This window comes from Protopterus annectens, chromosome 1.part2 (assembly GCF_019279795.1).
Source record: "Protopterus annectens isolate FY-2018-M chromosome 1.part2, PAN1.0, whole genome shotgun sequence".
In the NCBI taxonomy this organism is placed as follows: domain Eukaryota; kingdom Metazoa; phylum Chordata; order Ceratodontiformes; family Protopteridae; genus Protopterus; species Protopterus annectens.
The window spans coordinates 1,023,010,291-1,023,032,683 of record NC_056727.1 but is presented as its reverse complement, the minus strand read 5'-3'; the positions used below and the strand labels follow the sequence as shown (position 1 = coordinate 1,023,032,683).

The window sequence follows — 22,393 nt, the reverse complement described above, 5'->3', positions numbered from 1 at the left end:
ACTCATCCCTCATTAGACCTATTATAGAGTACAACACCCCATTTGGTATGTACCTCACAAGACATCTGCAACAGCTGGAAAGGCTGCAGAAGTACCTCACTAAAAGAATCACAGGCCTAAAGCAGATGCCCTATGCTGACCGTCTAAAAAAACTCCAGCTATACTCTGTGACATATCGTCTACTCAGAGGCGATCTCTGCTTAACATACAAGGCCATGTCAAACCCTGAGCTGTTGGACATGCTCCACTTAAAGAAATCCCAATACCTCAGAGCCACACGCTCCAGGGATCTAAACTCTGTCATTACAATGAACAAAACATGCTGGAGGAATAGGTTCCTGACCCAGAGACTCCCCATACTCTGGAATAGACTGCCCGTACATGTCATGCAGTGCACCTCCTTGTCCCTCTTCAAAAGGAACCTTGACGATTGAATGGGAGATAGGAAATTCACCCGGAGATCATGTCAGTCGCCCTGCTAGACAGGGGTCCAGGGAAGTAAATATTGTGGGAAGAAATATCTAGGGAATTGTTATGGCTAGGCTTTTTATAGGCCCTAGGGCCGATAGCCTAGGATATGAACCTATGAACCTATGAAAACTGTTTTGGATACATGGGATAATAGGGCATATCTATGATTTAGTATATATTAACTAGTTTCTTTAATATTTATAACTTCTGATTGTTTCAGAATATATATTGGTACCTGTGGAACAAAAAGCTGTTTTCCAGCTTTGACATAAATTGGGTCTCTCTGACAGTTATATGCTTGTATGTTTTATGGCACAAGGTTTTTAAATGATTACAATTTATGTTTCCTGTAGAGTTTAATGTTAAAGTATTGTTTTCTCTCTTATTGGCATTGAATGTTATTTTACTGTTTGGAAGTATCTGACAGTTAAACTTTGCATTTGTTACTAAAAACAATAAGACTTTTTGATATAGTTAAAGTGAGGTCAGGAGACTGTACTGGGTGGGAAAATGTCAGTTTGAAATTTAAGAAGTGAAGCTTTCTTATTTAGCTCATGTCATCATGTACTCTATGCATGCAGATCAGGTTACATTACATCTAATGTGTATATGCAAGCCTAATTGTGAATGTCAAGTCTCTGATTGGTTAATATAGCATAGTAGGCTTCTTTTACAAGAATTATGAGCTACACTGTCTGCAAACATATTCATGGTTCTCTTTTATAATAGTGACTATATTTTGTGATCAAATATATGCAGACATGTTATTTTTTCTTGTAAACCGTTAACTTTAGCCACTATTTCTAGTGAATATACTGGGTTTTTTTTATAAATAACTTTCCTATGCAGTTAGCAAGTGTTTAGTATAGACTTATACATTTACAGGAAATGCTTATGACTAATGGTAATAACTGTAAGGATACTCAAACGCCATACTAAATCCTACAAATATATGTCTGAATAATTTTCATTGAACTATAATTACTTTGCATTTAAGATGCTGATTTCCTTATTGTACCCTAGATATTATTTATATTTCAGATGTCATGTTTTCAGTTATTATAAAGTCATGTCTTTTAGTATATTAGCACTTTATGACAGGGAAAGAGCTCAGTAATATCTATGACTTGTGATAACACAACAAACAAGTTATGAGTTTCACTCTTACCCTATTATTTTGGTAGATATTTATAGCTATCTCTATCTTAATTTTGTCTTTGTGTCATTCACTTTTAAGACCTGTTATCCATAGTAAGTTTTATATAAATAATGTTTTTTACTAATACCAGTTAATTATTATTGATTTTAGTCAGTTATATAAACATCTGCTATTCCAAAAGTTTAGGAGTTAATTAAGGACAAATATGTCTTATGGAATATTTCTAAAAACCTCTTTTGGGAGTGATACACACTCACTATGTGCTAATACCCAATTCTTGTGAAGTTTTTATTTAGTGGGAGTTTGTCATGATAAGATTTATTCAAAGGGCATGTAAATACAAATGCTAAATGATTCTTTGATTTGTTCTGCCATTTTGAAGTTTTTATTAGAACTAATACAGATGACATGCTTAGGTATTTTGGGTAATCATTTAGACTGTTAATAATGCTAAGGTTTCCTTATTCTGTTAAGCACTAAATTCAGATTATATATACCCTACTATGTCCCTTTCTTCCTTAGTAAATAATTACTGTATAAATGTTTAATGCTTCTAATCATAGTGCATGCAACTCATCTCTAAAACCTAACTGGAATCATTATCTGATTAGTTGTTTATCACTACTATTTTTCACTTAATTATAATATATTCTCCATTTTTTACTTTGTTTTCATGGGTTCGAACAAACAAAGGTTGATGGTTGGGACAGGCAGTCAAGCAGATTTAATTTTGTTTGCTAGACTAGCAATGCATCTCATTCCATGTATATGATGTATAAAGTTTATATCAGAGTGAAATATGCTATTTTTTTGTTATTTAACTGTTTTCCTAGTTTTGAAATGCCTGACAATTGTTTTACTTTTATCTTTCATTAGGAAAGTTATTTAGATTGAGATAAATAGAAATACAACAATTGATATTCTATTGTCTTTTCAGGAAGAGTATTATGTATACAGGATTCTATTAATACAAGTTCATTTATTATTTTTTATCTTTAAAGAACTGTGATATGGATTTAACTCTGATATCCTTAAATACTAATGGCTTAAACAACCCATATAAAAGAGCCAACATGCTAAGGTATCTTAAACTAAACAAGGCGCAAGCAGTTTTTCTCCAAGAGGTACACTTTAAAATAAATTACACATTTATGTGGGACCTGAAGGAGTACACAATACTTGCTCAATCTTCTTATAAAAATTAGACCAGAGGAGTAACAATTCTATGGAAAAAGACTTTCTTAAATCACCCAAATCATTTACAAACATGATGGACTAATGGCCTTAGATATACTTAAGTTTAATAATAAAATATGGACCCAGGTTAATTTATAATGGTTCCCGGGTATGGGGGTTGGACTAGCTAAGAAACACTTAAACTTTATTACAACTACTTCTAAAGGTATTATTATACTAGGAGGTGACTTCAATTGTATCACGGATATTACAGAAACTACCAATAGGAAATCTCCTAGACTATTGTCCTCAGCCAAACAGTAAACAAAAAAATGGACAGAAATATTTAAATTAAAAGATATCTTTAATGCTTTGGGACCAAATTCTTTATTATTCTCACACCAGGACTATAGACATGGCACCCAAACTAGAATAGATCAAATTTATATCTCACAAAATTTATTCTAAAATCTTGAATTTTTCAATACAACCTTGTCCCTTTTCAGATCATAATTCCCTGTTGTTAACAGTACACTTGGAATTCAATCAGTTAGTTATTACTTCAAGGATCCTTTCATATATCACAAAAATAAAGACTTTAAATCTTGGATAACTTCTGAACTTCAGCTTTTCTTAAAGATTAATTATAAACTTGAAGCAAATACAATTATGGTTTGGGATTCTCATAAGGCCTATTTATATGGTAAAACCATTAGCTGGTACAAAAATAAAATTAAAGAATGGAACTCAGAGATACAGCAACTCCAGAATCAAATATTATCTCTTAAATATAATAAAAACTCAATTGCTACAGATAATAATAAGAAAATAGAAGAAGCAAATAAGAAATACAATGAAATATTATCCCATAAAACTAATTTAGCTATGGTAAAACTGAAATTAAATTGTTATGCTACCTCTCCTAAGCATCTTCATAACCTACCTATGAAAGTTAAGATGCAATCAAAAATTAATAACATTGATAGTATCTTTCATGAAGGGAAAAGGAAAAAAGTCTCAGACATAGGGGACATTCTGGAGGCTTTTAATTATCATTACGCAGAGCATCATAAAGATAAAATAAGTACAAATGAATGTGAGAAGTCAGAGAATATAGTTCCCAACTTAGCAAGAATTCCTGAGGAACATAAGTTAGATCTACCAAAACCTATTTCTCAAAAGGAAATTATAGATGGGATTAAAGGGCAAGTCTAATAAAGCACCTGGAATAGATGGCGTAATTATCAAAATGTATAGATTGTTCCCTTCTTTTATAATTTCTCTCTTACATAAAATTTTATTGCAAATAAATAAATAAACTTGAAACATTTCTTGAAGTTCAAACATTAGCAAATATTCCTCTTTCTTGGAGATATTCTCTAATTTCCTCGCTATTAAAAGAGAATAAGGACCCTAATCATTGCAACTCATATAGAACAATTTCTTTGTTGAATAATGATTATAAACTGTTTATGTAAATTATGGTCAATAGATTGAAAATACCCATATCTAAAATAATTAATGAAGAACAAACCTGTTTCATACATAACAGGCATGCACAGGATAATATTAAAATAGCATTAACTCTGATAGATTATCTCAACAGAGGAAACCATGAAGCATCGATAATAGGTTTAGATATTCAAAAGGCCTTTGACTCCTTAAATTAGGGTTATTTATTTAAAGTCTTAGTTATTTGATTTCCCTTCCTTTTTTAACACTGATAAAGAAAATCTATGAAAATAATCTAGCATATGTCAAATTAGGTCCCTTTACTTCCAAAGCAATTCAAATCACTAGAGGTACTAGACAAGTATGTCCCATGTTCCCTATCCTATTTGCTCTGGCCATAGAAATACTTGCCATTTTAATACGTAATAACCGAAAGATAAGAGGTATAAATATATATGACCAATATATTTCGAAAATAGTGATGTTTGCTGATGATGTCTTACTTACCTTACCCAACTCTAACGAAGTGTTAGGTGAATTGGATATAGTAACAATGAATTTCCAAAAAATCTCAGGTCTCTCCTTCAACAAATCTAAATCAAAATATTTATTATTAAATAAAAAAAAAACAAACATACAGGTTCCAGTTAATCAGATTATTGGAAACCAAGTTTCAACTTTAGACTATTTAGGAATAGTCCTAGGCAAGAATATACAGGAAAACTTACAGCTTAACTATGCTAAAGCCATAGATTTAATCAAGTCATTAATAAGCAAATGGAATAATTTGTTTATAACATTTGATGATATGTTACAACTGATACAAATGGTTTTGTTACTTAAAATATTATATATAGCACAAGCCCTTATACTTCCACCAGGAAAGAAAATCCTTAAAGAAATCACTTCAGTTCTGATGAAATTCTTATGGTACCCCAAAAGAAATAGAGTGGCATATTCTCATCATATCAGAAAATGGGAACGGGGGGGGGGGGGTTAAAATTCCCAGAGAGTGAAACTTATATAAAGGCATCTATAATTAAAATAGTGATGAATTGGATAAATCATAGATAATCTTCCAATTGGAAACAGTTACACTCCATTATACTAATGAATGAAAATTATTTATCAAAGAATGCTTTGGTAACTAAAAAAGATAACTAGATATGGCACTATTTAAGTTTAAATTTACAGTATAGTAAAACAAAGTTAACTAAACTAACACTAATAAACAATATTTTTGATGTGTTTAGAAAATGCATTAACACAAATTTAGATAGAAAACTGTGGCATACATTTTTAATATCGTTTACTATTACAAGATATGTCCCTGATAAAACACATAGAGAGATTTTTGGTTTATGGGAAAATAATAACCAAATTAGTTAGCTGCAATGTATTGAAAACCAACAAGCTTTGAACACACAAAGTATATTGTCAACCTATGGCCTATGAAGATCAAGGGCAAGAAAAAACAACTGCTACTAAACCAGCACAGCTCCTGATGCCAAACAGCAGGACTAAACACCTCCCAAACACACGTATGCTTGTTCTGGAAGTCAAAGGCAAAAACAACAAGCTGCTACTAAGCCAACACAGTTCCTAATTCCAAACAGCAGAACTAAACACTTTCAATAAGCACAGTCAGAGAGGTGAAGCTCATCAAAGATAAACTCAGCCAGATAGCCAAACTCACTGAAGCAGGTCTTTTTAAATTCCAAAGGGATAAGCAAACAAGACGCCAATAAACAAATTAAATTTTATTGTGATCCACAACTTTGGCTGCTGCATATGTAACACTCCCTCTAGTACTCACCAACTGGCGCATGGGAGGGTCTCTAACGTTTTTGTTGATTTTTGGGTTCCCGAACAAAACAGGTACTCGAGGCGATGTACAGTAAATGAAGTTGAAAATTTCCTGGTCAATGGATTCATTAATAAACATGTCTTCATAATAAGACCGAACTCTTGCCAGATTTCCATTCAACTCATTCTTGGACACCTGTTGGTAAGTTTCAGAAGACAAAATTGCTGACATTCTGTTGTTATAATCATCTATGTCCATTGCAACCAGGCCGCCTCCCTTGTCGGGTTGCATAATTCTGACTGAAGAGGCACATAATTCATTAAATTCCGCCTTTTCTTCTTTGGTAATATTAAAATGCATCACAGACCTAGACTGTAGCAAATGTCGAAAATCCAGATCACGCATTTGCTCAAATGCCCCCAACATAGGGTGGATAGGTGGATTGTATGTACTAGGTACATGAAAAGTATTCTTTTGGTACTCATGGTCCCCCATCAACAAACATAAGTTTAATTTCCTGACAAACAACTTAAGATCCAAAATGGATCTGGCCACACAGGCTCTTCTAGATGGAACATAAGAAATTCCTTTAGCCAGGAAATCAACTAATGTCTGGGTAAACTTGAAATGAGAAAAATTAAAAACATGGAAGTCCATCCCCAAGTTGGAAATTACTTCAAATGTGATCTGCTCAGGGCCGGGGCAGCCTACTCCACTCACATTTGATTCCTCCTTGTCCAGTATCTGAACCTGGTCTTCCGGTTTGAAGCCTGTTTGGGAGAAGAGGCTGGATCCCGAAAATTTGCCCCATCCAAACCAGAACCAGGGCTCCCCGAATGGTTAGTCGGAGTCGCTGGCTCACATCTTCCGTCGGGGTTGGCATATCCAACCCTCCTATCACCAGTCTTTTCCTCTGGTACTGGACTACTCGGTAAAGATCCAAGATTCATGGCAGTATTAGGACCATTTGAAGGGGCAGGAATTCCGCCTTCTTGCCCCTTAAAGTTGCCTTGCGATTTAGGAGGTTTAGGGTAAGCCACCCCCTCTCTGTAAGCCTTGATATCTCGATGTAATTTTCTAATCTTGGTTGAGGTAATTTTGGAAATATACTCATCAATACTGGAGTATATCCTCTCATAGTCAAATTTATATCAAGGAAAATTATTGTCTGACTTAATAACCTCATCCAAGTCTGCAATTTCTCAAGTTAGGGACGAGATTGCTTCCTGGTAGTGTGTACTAATGAAGTCAATCAATTCAGATCAATGCCTATCGAACATAGTGAGGAGGTCCGCATGGAATTTAGATCCCTCCTCTAAACCCGTGGGATACTGCCAAGAACGCAGCCCCTTGGGTACTATCTTCACATGTCAATACTCTCCAAAATAAGAAACTTCCAGTTGCAAATTTCTTAACTAATTTCTGGTCAAAAGCATTGAGTTTAGAAGAAAGGTCATTACCTTCGGGTGTGTTGGATACTGGACCGGCTGATCCATAGTCGGTAGACAGCTGGAATGGTCGACTCAACCATTGGTTCAAGTTGAAATGAACATTGCTTTGCCCCCTCCCCTCTGGGGGATTATAAGATGGTAGTACGACTCCTCTTTCACCATTCAAAGTTCCATCACATGGCCTAATGTCGGCTCCTCCCAACCCCTGGCTTGATCCAGTGCTTTGGACTCCTGGGTCACCCATCCTGGAACCTGCTTCACTATTATGTGGTAGCAGTATTTGCAACCCAAAATGGTCTGGACTAGGGAGCTGTAAACCCTTAGAATTCAACCCGCTGCATGGCTGTGTAGTTTCAGACATCACATCCAATTGTTGAGACAGCATATAGACTTTCTGAGTGAGAAAATTAATAAGCATAATAAAATCACTCTGCTCCATACTGTCCTGACTGCCTGGACTAGAGCTGGGCATCACAAAAAACAACTGAGGATCAAAGGCAAGAAAAAACAAACTGCTACTAAACCAGCACAGCTCCTGATGCCAAACAGCAGGACTAAACACCTCCCAAACACATGTATGCTTGTTCTGGAAGTCAAAGACAAAAACAACAAGCTGCTACTAAGCCAACACAGTTCCTAATTCCAAGCAGCAGAACTAAACACCTCCAATAAGCACAGTCAGAGAGGTGAAACTCATCAATGATAAACTCAGCCAGACAGCCAAACTCACTGAAGCAGGTCTTTTTAAATTCCAAAGGGATAAACAAACAAGACGCCACTAAACAAACAAATTCAATTTTATTGTGATCCACAACTTTGGCTGCTGCATATGTTACACTCCCTCCAGCACTCACCAACTGGCGCATGGGAGGGTCTCTAACGTTTTTGTTGATTTTTGGGTTCCCGAACAAAACAGGTACTCGAGGCGATGCACAGTAAATGAAGTTGGAAATTTCCTGGTCAATGGATTCATTAATAAACGTGTCTTCATAATAAGACCGAACTCTTGCCAGATTTCCATTCAACTCATTCTTGGACACCTGTTGGTAAGTTTCAGAAGACAAAATTGCTGACATTCTGTTGGTATAATCATGTAAGTCCATTGCAACCAGGCCCCCTCCCTTGTCGGGTTGCATAATTCTGACTGAAGAGGCACATAATTCATTAAAATCCGCCCTTTCTTCTTTGGTAATATTAAAATGTATCACAGACCTAGACTGTAGAGAATGTCAAAAATCCAGATCACGCATTTGCTCAAATGCCCCCAACATAGGGTGGATAGGTGGATTGTATGTACTAGGTACATGAAAAGTATTCTTTTGGTACTCATGGTCCCCCATCAACAAACATAAGTTTAATTTCCTGACAAACAATTTAAGATCCAAAATGGATCTGGCCACACATGCTCTTCTAGATGGAACATAAGAAATTCCTTTAGCCAGGAAATCAACTAATGTCTGGGTAAACTTGAAATAAGAAAAATTATAAATATGGAAGTCCATCCCTTTCGAACCGGAAGACCAGGTTCAGATACAGGAGAAGGAGGAATCAAATGTGAGTGGAGTAGGGTGCCTCGGCTCTGAGCAGACCACATTTGAAGTCATTTCCAACTTGGGGAGGTGTTTAGTCCTGCTGTTTGGCATCAGGAGCTGTGCTGGTTTAGTAGCAGTTTGTTTTTTCTTGCCTTTGATCTTCAGTTGTTTTTTGTGATGCCCAGCTCTACCCCAGACAGTCAGAACAATAAGAGTGATCTTACTATGCTTATTCATTTGCTCACTCAGAAAGTCGATATGCTGTCTCAACGATTGGATGTGATGTCTGAAACTATGCAGCCGTACAGCGGGTCGAATTCTAAGGGTTTACAGCTCCCTAGTCCATACCATTTTGGGTTGCAAATACTGCTACCACATAATAGTGAAGCAGGTTCCAGGATGGGTGACCCAGGAGCCCCAAGCACTGGATCAAGCCAGGGGCTGGGAGGAGCTGACATCAGGCCATCTGATGGAACCTTGAATGGCGAAAGAGGAGTTGTACTACCATCTTATAATCCCCCAGAGGGGAGGGGGCAAAGCAATGTTCATTTCAACTTGAACCAATGGTTGAGTCAACCATTCCAGCTGTCTACCGACTATGGATCAGCCGGTCCAGTATCCCACACACTCGAAGGCAATGACCTTTCTTCTAAACTCAATGCTTTTGACCAGAAATTAGTTAAGTTAAGAAAATTGCAACTGGAAGTTTCTTATTTTGAAGAGTGTTGGCGTGTGAAGATAGTACCCAAGGGGCTGCGTTCTTGGCAGTATCCCACGGGTTTAGAGAAGGATCTAAATTCCATGCGGTCCTCCTCACTATGTTCGATAGGCATGGATCTGAATTGATTGACCTTATTAGTACACACTACCAGGAAGCAATCTCGTCCCTAACTAGAGAAATTGTGGACTTGGATGAAGTTAAGTCAGACAATAATTTTCCTAGATATAAATTTGTCTATGAGAGGATATACTCCAGTATTGATGAGTATATTTCCAAAATTACCTCAACCACGATTAGAAAATTACATCGAGATATCAAGGCTTACAGAGAGGGGGTAGCTTACCCTAAACCTCCTAAATTGCAAGGCAACTTTAAGGGGCGAGAAGGCAGAGTTCCTGCCCCTTCGAATGGTCCTAATACTTCCATGAATCTTGGATCTTTGCCGAGTAGTCCAGTACCGGAGGAAGAGACTGGTGATAGGACGGTTGGATATGCCAACCCCGATGGAAGATGTGAGCCAGCGACTCCAACTAACCATTCGGGGAGCCCTGGTCCTGGTTTGGATGGGGCAAATTTTCGGGATCCAGCCTCTTCTCCCAAACAGGCTTCAAACCGGAAGACCAGGTTCAGATACAGGACAAGGAGGAATCAAATGTGAGTGGAGTAGGCTGCCCCGGCCCTGAGCAGATCACATTTGAAGTAATTTCCAACTTGGGGATGGACTTCCATGTTTATAATTTTTCTCATTTCAAGTTTACTCAGACATTAGTTGATTTCCTGGCTAAAGGAATGTCTTATGTTCCATCTAGAAGAGCCTATGTGGCCAGATCCATTTTGGATCTTAAATTGTTTGTCAGGAAATTAAACTTATGTTTGTTGATGGGGGACCATGAGTACCAAAAGAATACTTTTCATGTACCTAGTACATACAATCCACCTATCCACCCTATGTTGGGGACATTTGAGCAAATGTGTGATCTGGATTTTCGACATTTGCTACAGTCTAGGTCTGTGATGCATTTTAATATTACCAAAGAAGAAAGGGCGGATTTTAATGAATTATGTGCCTCTTCAGTCAGAATTATGCAACCCGACAAGGGAAACGGCCTGGTTGCAATGGACATAGATGATTATAACAACAGAATGTCAGCAATTTTGTCTTCTGAAACTTACCAAGAGGTGTCCAAGAATGAGATGAATGGAAATCTTCGGTCTTATTATGAAGACATGTTTATTAATGAATCCATTGACCAGGAAATTTTCAACTTCATTTACTGTGCATCGCCTCGAGTACCTGTTTTGTTCGGGAACCCGAAAATCCACAAAAACATTAGAGACCCTCCCCTGCGCCAGTTGGTGAGTGCTAGAGGGAGTGTAACATACGCAGCAGCCAAAGTTGTGGATCATAATAAAATTGAAGTCGTTCGTTTATTGGCGTCTTGTTTGCTTATCCCTTTGGAATTTAAAAAGACCTGCTTCAGTGAGTTTGGCTATCTGGCTGAGTTTATCTTTGATGAGTTTCACCTCTCTGACTGTGCTTATTGGAGGTTTTTAGTTCTGCTGCTTGGAATTAGGAACTGTGTTGGCTTAGTAGCAGCTTGTTGTTTTTGCCTTTGACTTCCAGAACAAGCATACGTGTGTTTGAGAGGTGTTTAGTCCTGCTGTTTTGGCATCAGGAACTGTGCTGGTTTAGTAGCAACCTATGGCCTATCCCCTAAAGACTGGCTGGTTCTTCACAGTGTCACAGCATACACAAAGGATCTGTGTAGAATAATATATAACTCATCCTTCAAAACCATACCAAAAATTATAAACTGGATTTTTGGAATTCTATGTAATAATATCAATGTTAAGAATGAATTATCATATCTATATAACACTTTAATTGTCTATAAGACAGCTCCTAAAGATTTTTACTGGCAATACCTAACTAAAGGGTTTCACGTATCATTATCAATGGAAGATAAAACAAACATTTTATTTTCAGTTAAACTAACTTCTTACTCACAATTCTGGAGGATTTTTCATTGTAAATTTCTACACAGATTCTTTTTGACACCTGAGAAACTCTCAAAAATGAAACCTTCAAACAGCAAGTTATGTTGGAGATGTCATCTGTCCACCAATGCTGACTGGTCTGATATTTTTTATGACTGTACTAATATTAAACCATATTGGAATGAGATTAACAAATTTCTTCATGCTATCTTTACTGATATATTTGTTTTGGCAGTCTTTAATTTTATTGAATGTTAATAGTAATAATATGAAGAAAGATGACCTGCATTTGTTGTGGACAATGTTAGCAATAGCCAGAAAAGGTATACCTAGAACATGGAACTCTAATGTAGCACCCACAATGGGGGAATTCCTATCATCACTGAAGAAATGCATACTACTGGAGAAAAGAACTAAAGAGTTAAGAACTTTTCCTAAGCCATGGCTTAACAGTCCGTGGAGAAAAGTTTTGAATTTGATTGATACCCTACAGATGGAACCAAACTCTTCCTATCATAGTTTATATATTAACTTATTATTTAAATATAAATGTTTTTATCTAATTTCTTTTTGTCAGGCTGAATGTAAATATTGTAAATAGTTACTGAATGTTATGAATATGTTAAATTATTGTGTTATTTCATCAAAATAAAAATCATTTCAGTAAAAAAAAAAAAGAAACTGAATATGATGATATCCCAGATTAAGAATTTTGGGAAACTGAAATGCCAAAATCTTCATTGCAGCCCAAATCACTGGAGGCAAGATAGCAGGGCTGCAACTATGTTAGAAACATACAATTAAAATGCATTTAAATGTAGTATAAATAAGGCATGTTAATTAAAGGCTTAAATGTAGTATAAATAAGACATGTTAATTAAAGGCTAAGTCAAACAAGAGTATGCTTAATCCTAAAAGATGATACATTTCAGTTTGCTAATAAATTCGTAAGACACAATGTGAATGAGTTCAAGAACTGTATCCTGTGAAAGAGATGTCTGCATGATTCAGTGAAGATATGAGTAAGTCTAGCATGCTCAGGAAGAGGATATAGGTGGGTGTACTGCAAGTATCAATGAGAGGAAGTAATGAAAACAGGAAGGCAAATAACATGATGAGAGCTGTACGGAGGATAAAAATGCATATAAGAACACCAGAAAATGACAGGAAATGTTATCCATCTTGTCCAAAAGTGTCATAGATGGAATATCTATTTGGAAGCAAGTACTACTGTTGCTGGCTACTTATTCTGTGGAAAGGCTACAGGGAAAACATGCATGCTTTTAAGACCAACCACAGAGTGTATACAGAAGAAATGGGATTTGAGATTAGTTAGGAAATGTCACTGAATGCTGAGTGAAATGCATTCACAGGAGTTATCTGGAAAATTATATGTATAAATAGGTGAATCCATTAGAGAGAGGTGTTTGAAATAATCCTTCTATTAGAAAAGGAAGCTGTTAATATGTTAAGAGAGTCATGCCTACAGCAAATAAGGGAGCAAAGACATGTTGACATTTTTGAATGTCTGTTTAGAAAACCTGAAGAGAAAGAACAATATGATAGATTGGAGGTAGATTAGGAAAGACCAGGAAGCTTGGCATGTATATGCCACACAGCAGGAGATAAATTGAAGGCTATTAAATAGGCATCTTTTAGCTTGATTCTGACAAGCAGTAATATTAAATTCAAAATATGACTTGTAAAGTTTACTAATAATGGGATTTCTTCACAATATAACACTGCACATGATAATTATTGGTTAAGGTTTGTAGATCTTGGGTTTAGTCCTGATCTCCAGACACAATGTGACATCTGCATGCTCTTTCCATAGCTGCGTGGGTATCTTTGAGTATTGTAATTTCTTCCCATCATTCACAAACATGCTCTTAGATTTGTTATTCTAAAACATCTGCATATTTGCTCACATTTCTCATTGCTTTAGGCCTGGATTATCACTGGAAATGGTCTTGTAAGGGCCAGTTTACTCTTCCAGTTAACAAATAAATCTGAAATACATACATAATATCTTCAGAGCTAATCAACATCTTCAACTTCCATAAAAAGACTACAGTGTTTTAAAAACTTCCTTGATTTTTTTTAATACTACTGTCCAGAAATCTCCAAAAAATCAAATACAAGTGAAACTTAGACCAACATGCACTGTTGGATATAAAGCACTGCTCTCAATAACACATGATTATACTGACAAATATTGGAGCTGAAGAGGTTCCAGTCACAATGCATTTGATTTGCTGGAACCTCCCACCCCCACACTCAAATTACACATAGTTATTCTTTAGCACAATATCCATTTGATGTATTGTAACTTCGTATTAGATTAAGGAAGTTGGTGGTTTGGCGTTAGATTAAGAAAGTTATTGGTATATATTATGTCTGATGATGTTCTACACAAAGAACAAAAGTGCTAAAGTATTTGGGGTGGACTAGATTGCCAACTGAGAGCAGTGAATTTTGAGAGCTCAATAAACTAGTATAATAATATAGGAAAATTTTATTATTTTCAAATTTAAGATGTCAGAAATCTATAGATAAACTACTAAACATAAATATCAATTTTGGTGGAGATATACAAAAATTTTTCTGTCAAGTAACTTGGAGATATATTGAGTCACTGAACATGAACAACTCAAGGAATTCTCATCCAGATGCTGCTTTGAAAAAAGAACTGCAATTGATGACATCTACCTTATAGGAACTATCTTTGAAGATGGATGGCTTTAAAAATGGCTTAGAAAACCTAACTTGCCATAGATGACATACACTATGTTGAACATCAAAGGGAAGCATGATGATTTTCTCATATAAGTAAATGTGCATAACAAGTCATATAATTGCTTTAACTTAAATTGTGGTTTTGTAACCCATCTTGACCGTACATAATACTTAAGCTGTTACCAAGGTAACTAATGTTTTATACATGACATCAAACTGAAAGTTGTTCAAGGGAAACAATATAAGCCTGAACTATGAATGTCACAGAATGTAACAATCACATTCTGAACAAATAGTATTAAATTGACAATAATCACTCAGTTTAACCTTTGCTGATTATACAAAATAGAATGTTGCCATTTAAATCTAAAAACCTTCAGTATATGCTATAAAATAGCAATTTATACATATGGAAAGGGAATTTGTAATCACTAATCACAATAAGTGATTTTTTTGTTTGTTTTTAACCTATAATTTCTCTCGTTTTATAATAAGAAATGACAGATATGAAAAACCTTATGTGTAGGAAATGGGGGAAGAGGGATGCACTGATAATTAAAATGCACTAACTTTCATCAATTTTCACATAAAACAAACCTGATGCTTTAAGCAAGTTAGCAACAAACAAAGTGATTACTTAAAATGCTGGCAAACAATGAAATATAACTTCTGATATAGCCAGTAAAATACGTTGTATTATAAACATTAGTTATAAATATTATTACCATCTATTTATATTAAGTAATACGTTTTGAAAGACTTCATCAATAAGGGTGAATATGTTAAATAACTGTGTGATACAATCTTTTACTGAGGTTTTATATATGAAACATCCTACTTTACTATGATTGAATTGCTTGTCATCTATCTTTCATGTAAATATTAATTGCTTATACAATAAGTAGACATATTGTATTAGAGTCTTGTCTAATCTACAATAGTACTATATCTGTTCAAAATAATATAGATATTGCTTATTCATATTACAAATATTCTCCATATGATAATTCAATTTATGGAGCTCAGATGTTCTGGATTTTCAAGGTATGATTGATAATCTGATGGATTTAGGTTTATCCATCAGATTAGGAATGATTGTCATTCCATGGCTAGTGCGGATCTTAGTTTTGTCAACATTTATTAATTTAAATTTGTTATTTCACAAAAACATTTTTAGTATGCCTGACCAAAACATTACTTTATTGGTAAACACTCAAAGTATAAAACTGATAACTATATGTTTGAGCTTTTAAAGGAAATTATCAGAGGAAAATGTTTAATAGTCACAATAAAACAAGAAATACATTGTCTAAATAATATAAGATGGATTTAACGTTATTATCTTTAAATACCAATGGCCTAAACAATCCTAGCAAGAGATCAGATCTACTGAAATATTTAAAACTGAACAAAGCACAAATTATCTTCCTTCAAGAAACTCATTTCAAAACAAATGACAATTACAAATGGAATCCTAAGCAATATATGATATTGGTGCAATCCACTTATAAGACCAAGACAAAAGGGGTAACAATTTTATGGAAAACAAATGTGATTAACCCAGAAATCATTTATAAGTATGAAAATAAAGAAGGCCTTATGGCATTAGTAATAGTTAAATATAATAACAGAATATGGACCCTAGCCAATCTATACTGGTTCACAGGCATTAGAACAGGAACTGTTAAAAACACGTGGGTTTCATTTCCAATAATTATAAAGGCAACTTAATATTTGGAGGAGATTTTAACTGTATATTTGATATTTCTGAAACTACAAAGAAAAGAACACTGTGTACTTCTGCTGTATCAAGCACTTTAAACACATGGGTAGAATAATTTCATCTTGTAGATACTTTCAAATTTAAAGAAGATAAATCTTTGTTGTTTTCCCATCAAGATCACAGATTTGGTACCCAAACTAGAATAGACAAATATTTGCTGCCCATGACTTACACTCTAAAATCATTAATTTCTCAATCACTCCCTGCCCTTTTTCAGACCACTATTCATTGATATTAAAACTTCAGAATGGGTAGAAACCATTAATCTTTAACTCCAGAATTCCAGCATATATAACTAAAATTAGAGTTCAAACCCTGGATATTATCTGAATTACAGGTCTTAGATATTAATTATACCACAGAGATAAATAAAATAATGATATGGGACTCATTAAAAGCTTACATATACAGTAAAACCCTAACTTGGTGTAAACAAAATCAGAGAATGGGATTCTGAATAATTAGATCTACAGTCCAAACTTTTGTCAGTAAAAGCTAAAAAAAAATCAAAATCATTTGGAGATGAAAAAGAAAGTAGAAGTATTAAACCATAAATACAATGAAATTCTAACACATAAAACTAGTTTAGCTTTATAAAAACTAAAAATTAATACCTTGGCCACTTCTCCTAAATATCTACATAATTTATCCACAAGAATCAAGATACAATCAAAAGCTAATAAAATTAAAAGTATCTTCCATGTAAATAATAGGAAAAATGTCTATTGATCAATTAAATCTAGATGAAAAATGTTTTAATATAAAAAATACCAGAACAATTAAAACTAGATCTGCAAGCCCCTATATCCTACAAAGAAATTGCAGATACAATAAAAGAGGGTAACAATAATAAAGCTCCAGGTATATATGGCATAATTATGGAAATATATAAACTTTTTCTTTCAAAGATACTATCCCTGTTCCATAAAAATATTAGAAATTCAGTCACAAGCTTTGATACCACCCTCTTGGAGATATTCCTTAATCACACCAATCGTAAAGGAATACAAATCCCCAAACCTCTTTGCTCATATAGACCTATATCATGATTAAATAATGACTATAGGATATTTATGACAATATTAACTAACAGAATGAAAATACCACTATCCAAAACAATAAATAATGATCAAACTGAATTTGTGTATCATAGACACACACATGCCAACATTATAAGGATAATTTCTCTTATAGATTATGTGAATAAAGAAAATAAACACTCATAATTGGCTCAGATATAGTGAAAACCTTTGATTCCATAAATTAATACTATTTATTCAAAATCCTAATGCTATTTGAATTTCCTGCATCTTTTGTTCATCTCCTAAAGCATATATATATATATATATATATATATATATATATATATATATATATATATATATGTCAAGTTAAGTCCTTTTACCTCTGAATCAGTTCATATAACAAAAGGCACTAAACAAGGATGTCCCATGTCACCAATTCTATTTGCTCTGAAATATTAGCAGATTCAATTCATAACAATATAAAAATCAAAGCAATAGATGTTTATGAACAATATAATTCTAAAGTAATGCTATTTGCTGATGACATGTTACTAACATTAATACAAAAAAGAAATTAGAAGAATTAGATATATTAATTGTCAAATTTCACATGACTTCAGGACTCCATTTCAATAATTCAAAATCAACATTTTTATTTTTAAATAAAAAAAAGAACTGCAGATTAATGGGGATCACATCATAGGGAAACAAGAATCTACCTTAAAATATCTAGGAATTGAGTTATGCAAGGATAATAATGAATTAGTCTAAAAAAAACTACAATAATATCATCAATACAATTAAAATCTCTGTGGAAAAAAATGGAACAAAATAAATGGTTTTACTGCCCAAGATCCTATATATAGCCTTGGCAATACAACTGTTACCAGAAAGGAAAAATAAATTCATGCCTAATACATTTTGTATGGTTTCCCAAAAGAAACAGAATAGCTTTAATACATCATACTAGGCCATGGAAACAGGGAGGATTAAACTTTCTTGATATAGAAACATATATTGAAGCATCAGTATCTAAAACAATCTGGATAAGTCAAATTTTCTGCAAATTGGAAAGAATTACTAACTGTAATATCAATAAATGAAGTTGATTTACAAAAAAAGTTTCAAATAAACAAAAACAATTTGCCATGGCGCATATTATGTATTAGTCTGCAATATAACATAACTAAACCCACTGAAACTCATATGCTTATTACATTGACTCATTTAGGAAAATTATTAATGCAAATATAAATTTAAAAATCTGGTTTGATCTTTTAGCACCATTTATAGTCACAAAGAACTTTCCACATAAAATATATATAGAAATTATTAATTCCTGGGAATAGAAAGGATTTGTTTGTTGGCTCCAATGTATCAAAGAACTAAAAGTTTTAGATATGCAAGTAATAAAAACAACATACAAAATTCCACAACAGGACTGGCTAACTTTACAGAGTATTCTGTCATATTCGCAAGATTTAAGTAGAATAATTAACAATTCTTCATTTAAAGAAATGCCTAAATTTACAAAATACATATATGAAATCATATATAATGACTTTGACATGGGAAACAGTATTTCAAAATTTTACAAAATATTGATAAACTATAAAACAACACCCAAAACCTCATATAGGAAATATATAACAAAAGGACACTCAATATATTTAACTGAAGATATTAAAACAAATATCTTATTATCATAAAATATACATCCTTTACAGAATACTGGAAAGTTTTTAATTGGAAATGTTTGCACAGAGCATTCTTAACCCCAATCAGAATCAATAAAATTAGTTCTTCCATAAAAGGAATAAGTTGGAGATGTGAGCAAGTACACATTGTAGATTAGAACCACATTTTTTATTGTGTTAAAATTAGGCCGTTTTGGTATGATAGTAATAACTTTCTACAAGCTTTAGTTAATGAATCATTTTATTTAACAAAAGCTCTTGTATTATGAAATGTGAATGAAGGTCCTCATTTGAATAGGTCAAACATGTATCTAGTATGGACTATACTTGCAATTTCAAGGAAGTGTATAACAAGAAGATGGAATACAAACATAATACCAACTTCACAACTTTAAAAGACGTCTACAGCCTACTGAAGACCACAGCATTATTGGAAATTAAAATTAAAGAACTAAGAATTCATCCAAAGGCATTTATCAACAACCCTTGGGGAAAAGTCTTATCACTGATTGACACTATACAATAATTGGTCAGACACTTTGATAATGAATTGGACATACTTATAAAGTAACTATATACATTAAGATCTGTTATAGTGTCAGGCTAATGAAAATAGTGTGTACATAGTTATTTAAGATGTTATGTATAAATACTACGGAATTCAAATGTATTTGAAAAATAAAAAATAAAAATTTGAGAAAAGTGCTAAACTGTTCATTTTTATTATTAAATAGGTGGACTTTTTTCTGTATCCTGTGTTAACTGCTCCTGTGGCATTTTTAAATTTGAAACATTTTACATATCTTATCAAAAGAACTGCAGTAGAATAAACTATATCACCATTAAAAAGTAATTCAATGATTTGTTGATTACCCACTTATTTCATTGTCATGGGAAATTTGGTTTGTATACAGTGACTCATAGAGTGTAAGGAAAAATTAATAATAATATTGGATGGGGTTGCGGTGCATGGCAGAAGCAAAGCACACACAAACACACACACACACACACACACACACACACACACACACACACACACAAATTCACTCGTGGCTTGCACCTCCCTGAATAGTTTGGAAGATGCCCAGTTCACCTATCACAATGATTTGGTCAAAACTGTCAGAAAAGATATGATTGGTCAGCTGTCATGAGATCTGCACTACACTTATGCCTGTGCTTTGCAGGATATGGTTTACCACTCTCTGTGAGCGGTTACCATATAGGAGACTGTACAAATTGTCATTTTGGTCTGTATCAGAAAAAAATGGCAAGTATTATAGTTATTATGTGTTGCAAAGAGTGAACAGGTAGAGTTCAATGGATTAAACATGTTGATACTGAACTTGTTAAAAAGGATGTAGGATTATAGTTGTGACAGCATTAATATAGGACCTCACCTAATCTGCTGGGCAGTGCCGATTTGTGTATTCAGCTAAATCATGATCCTGTACTTTATGTGTTGTCAGTATCTTGTCATTGTAAAATGTTGTATTTGTCTATTTATAACACAGGACATTTGTTACATCCACAATGCAAATAAATTACTCTAACTGTTCAATTAGCTGAAATGTTGGTAAACTTAAAGAAAATATTCATTAAATTAAAGGCAAACATTTAGATGTGTTCCAAATTTTCAGCCTGCTTATCACAGTGACTGTTACTGTATCTATTTGTTCTACATTCAGTAATCAAACTCATATAGAAATGAACATAAAATGGACATTTTTCATTCATGACCAAGAGTACGTACTCATGCAACATTTTGAATAGGATATAACAGTGCAGTTTCTATCTGATCTTTAGACAGGAAATTCGACAAGTCAGGAACAATAATAGCATGAATTCTATATAACGTGTTGTTGCAAATTTGGTATTATTTCCTGCTTCTAGAGTAGTCTGAAATTATAGATCACGTTTTGTCAGCACTTAAATTGTTATGCATATTTACTTTGCTGTGTATTGTTGATGTCTGATTATTTCAGTATGTCAGATGATGATTTGTAGCGGTGCTACATAATACTGTTTCTGAGGCCATGCAGCTCTTGAGAAAAATGAAAATCTGAGTTTTCCCTTTCCCAATTTTTTTTTTCATTTTCTCTGAGATTGCCATCAGACCTCAGAGGTAATATACTCAGAGATCAGGAATGAAATAGCAGAGGGTCTATATCATGAGCTGCAGGAGTATATCCCCGTAAAAAAAAAAAAAAGAAAATTAGAGCTACCCCTAATAGCTGCCTGATCTGATAATTACATTTGTGGTCAGGGCTCAATACTTATGTGCCAAATAAGCTGGAAGAAGTAAAATACAGATTTTCGGACCTTGACTGACAAATCTAATTTCACCTTTCAGTTTACCAAGTGAAATTTGAAATAAAAACTACATAGTAAAATAGCAGTGTCACAAAAAATACATACATACATATTAACATAAATACTGTACATACATACATAAATACACTGTGATCCACAAAGAAAAAGTAAATTGGGTATTTTACCATTTTACTTTTAATGAATAAAATTTTATGACATCAATAATTCGGATGATGTCAAATAATTTTTCTTTCTGGCTTTAGAATTCCATTTGCACCTGTCTCTGTAATAAACTTGGAAGGCATTCTTTAATCCAGTTTTATGGTGCAATCAAATGGAAACTCCTGCATAATTATAAAACTAACAATGGATTTTGCATAACCTTTTTACAGTCTGTCGAAATGTACAAGAAGTATCATAACTGTAATGGATAAATTTATCATTCTTATGCTAACAGACTTGTGTTTTCATGTTTCAGAGCAGGCGTGCATCCTTTTGCATTTTAAGTGTTTTTGACATGGAAATAAAATGTAAACATATTTGCTAATGCTGTTTTTCAATACTATGAATGTCTGAGTTTTTTTGTGTACCTTGAATACTTTTTGTCATGTACTATACAAAGTACATTAATGCCGGACTCTTTCAAATTCCCTGAAGGTTTATATATTAGATTGCACTTTTTTTTTGTTTTCTTTTTTTTTTTTGTCTAAACTTATAAAATAATGACAAATTCAGTGAATATAGAGACATTTTTTTGTTTATGTGAATAATTCTTCCTTGAAATATTTGAATGCACACTGCAGTCTTAAAGAGTTTTATAAACCTCCAGAATTAGTGATCAGCCTGTTAACAGTGTTAACTTACTGATACAGTTTCACGCTTAATTTGCAAGTCAGATGCAAAGTAGGATGTTAGTCGGCTTCTGCTTTAGTTATTTGATGACATGCTTAATGAATCAGAATAAACATGAGAATATGCAGTATAGCTAAAAGTATTACTATCTTTACAATAAGTATCCTTCTGGGAAGTCCAATAAAGTGTAAAAATGCCATGTTACACTGCCTTCTTTCATTAA

The 22,393-nt window shown here is 33.7% G+C and overlaps 1 protein-coding gene across 1 annotated transcript in view; it reads left to right on the top strand.

Annotated features, from left to right (window-relative positions):
- The window catches only part of LOC122792226 (CUB and sushi domain-containing protein 2-like), a 1,050,635-nt gene that overhangs the window by 748,955 nt on the left and 279,287 nt on the right, over positions 1–22,393 (top strand). The gene's annotated exons all lie outside the window — the stretch shown is intronic.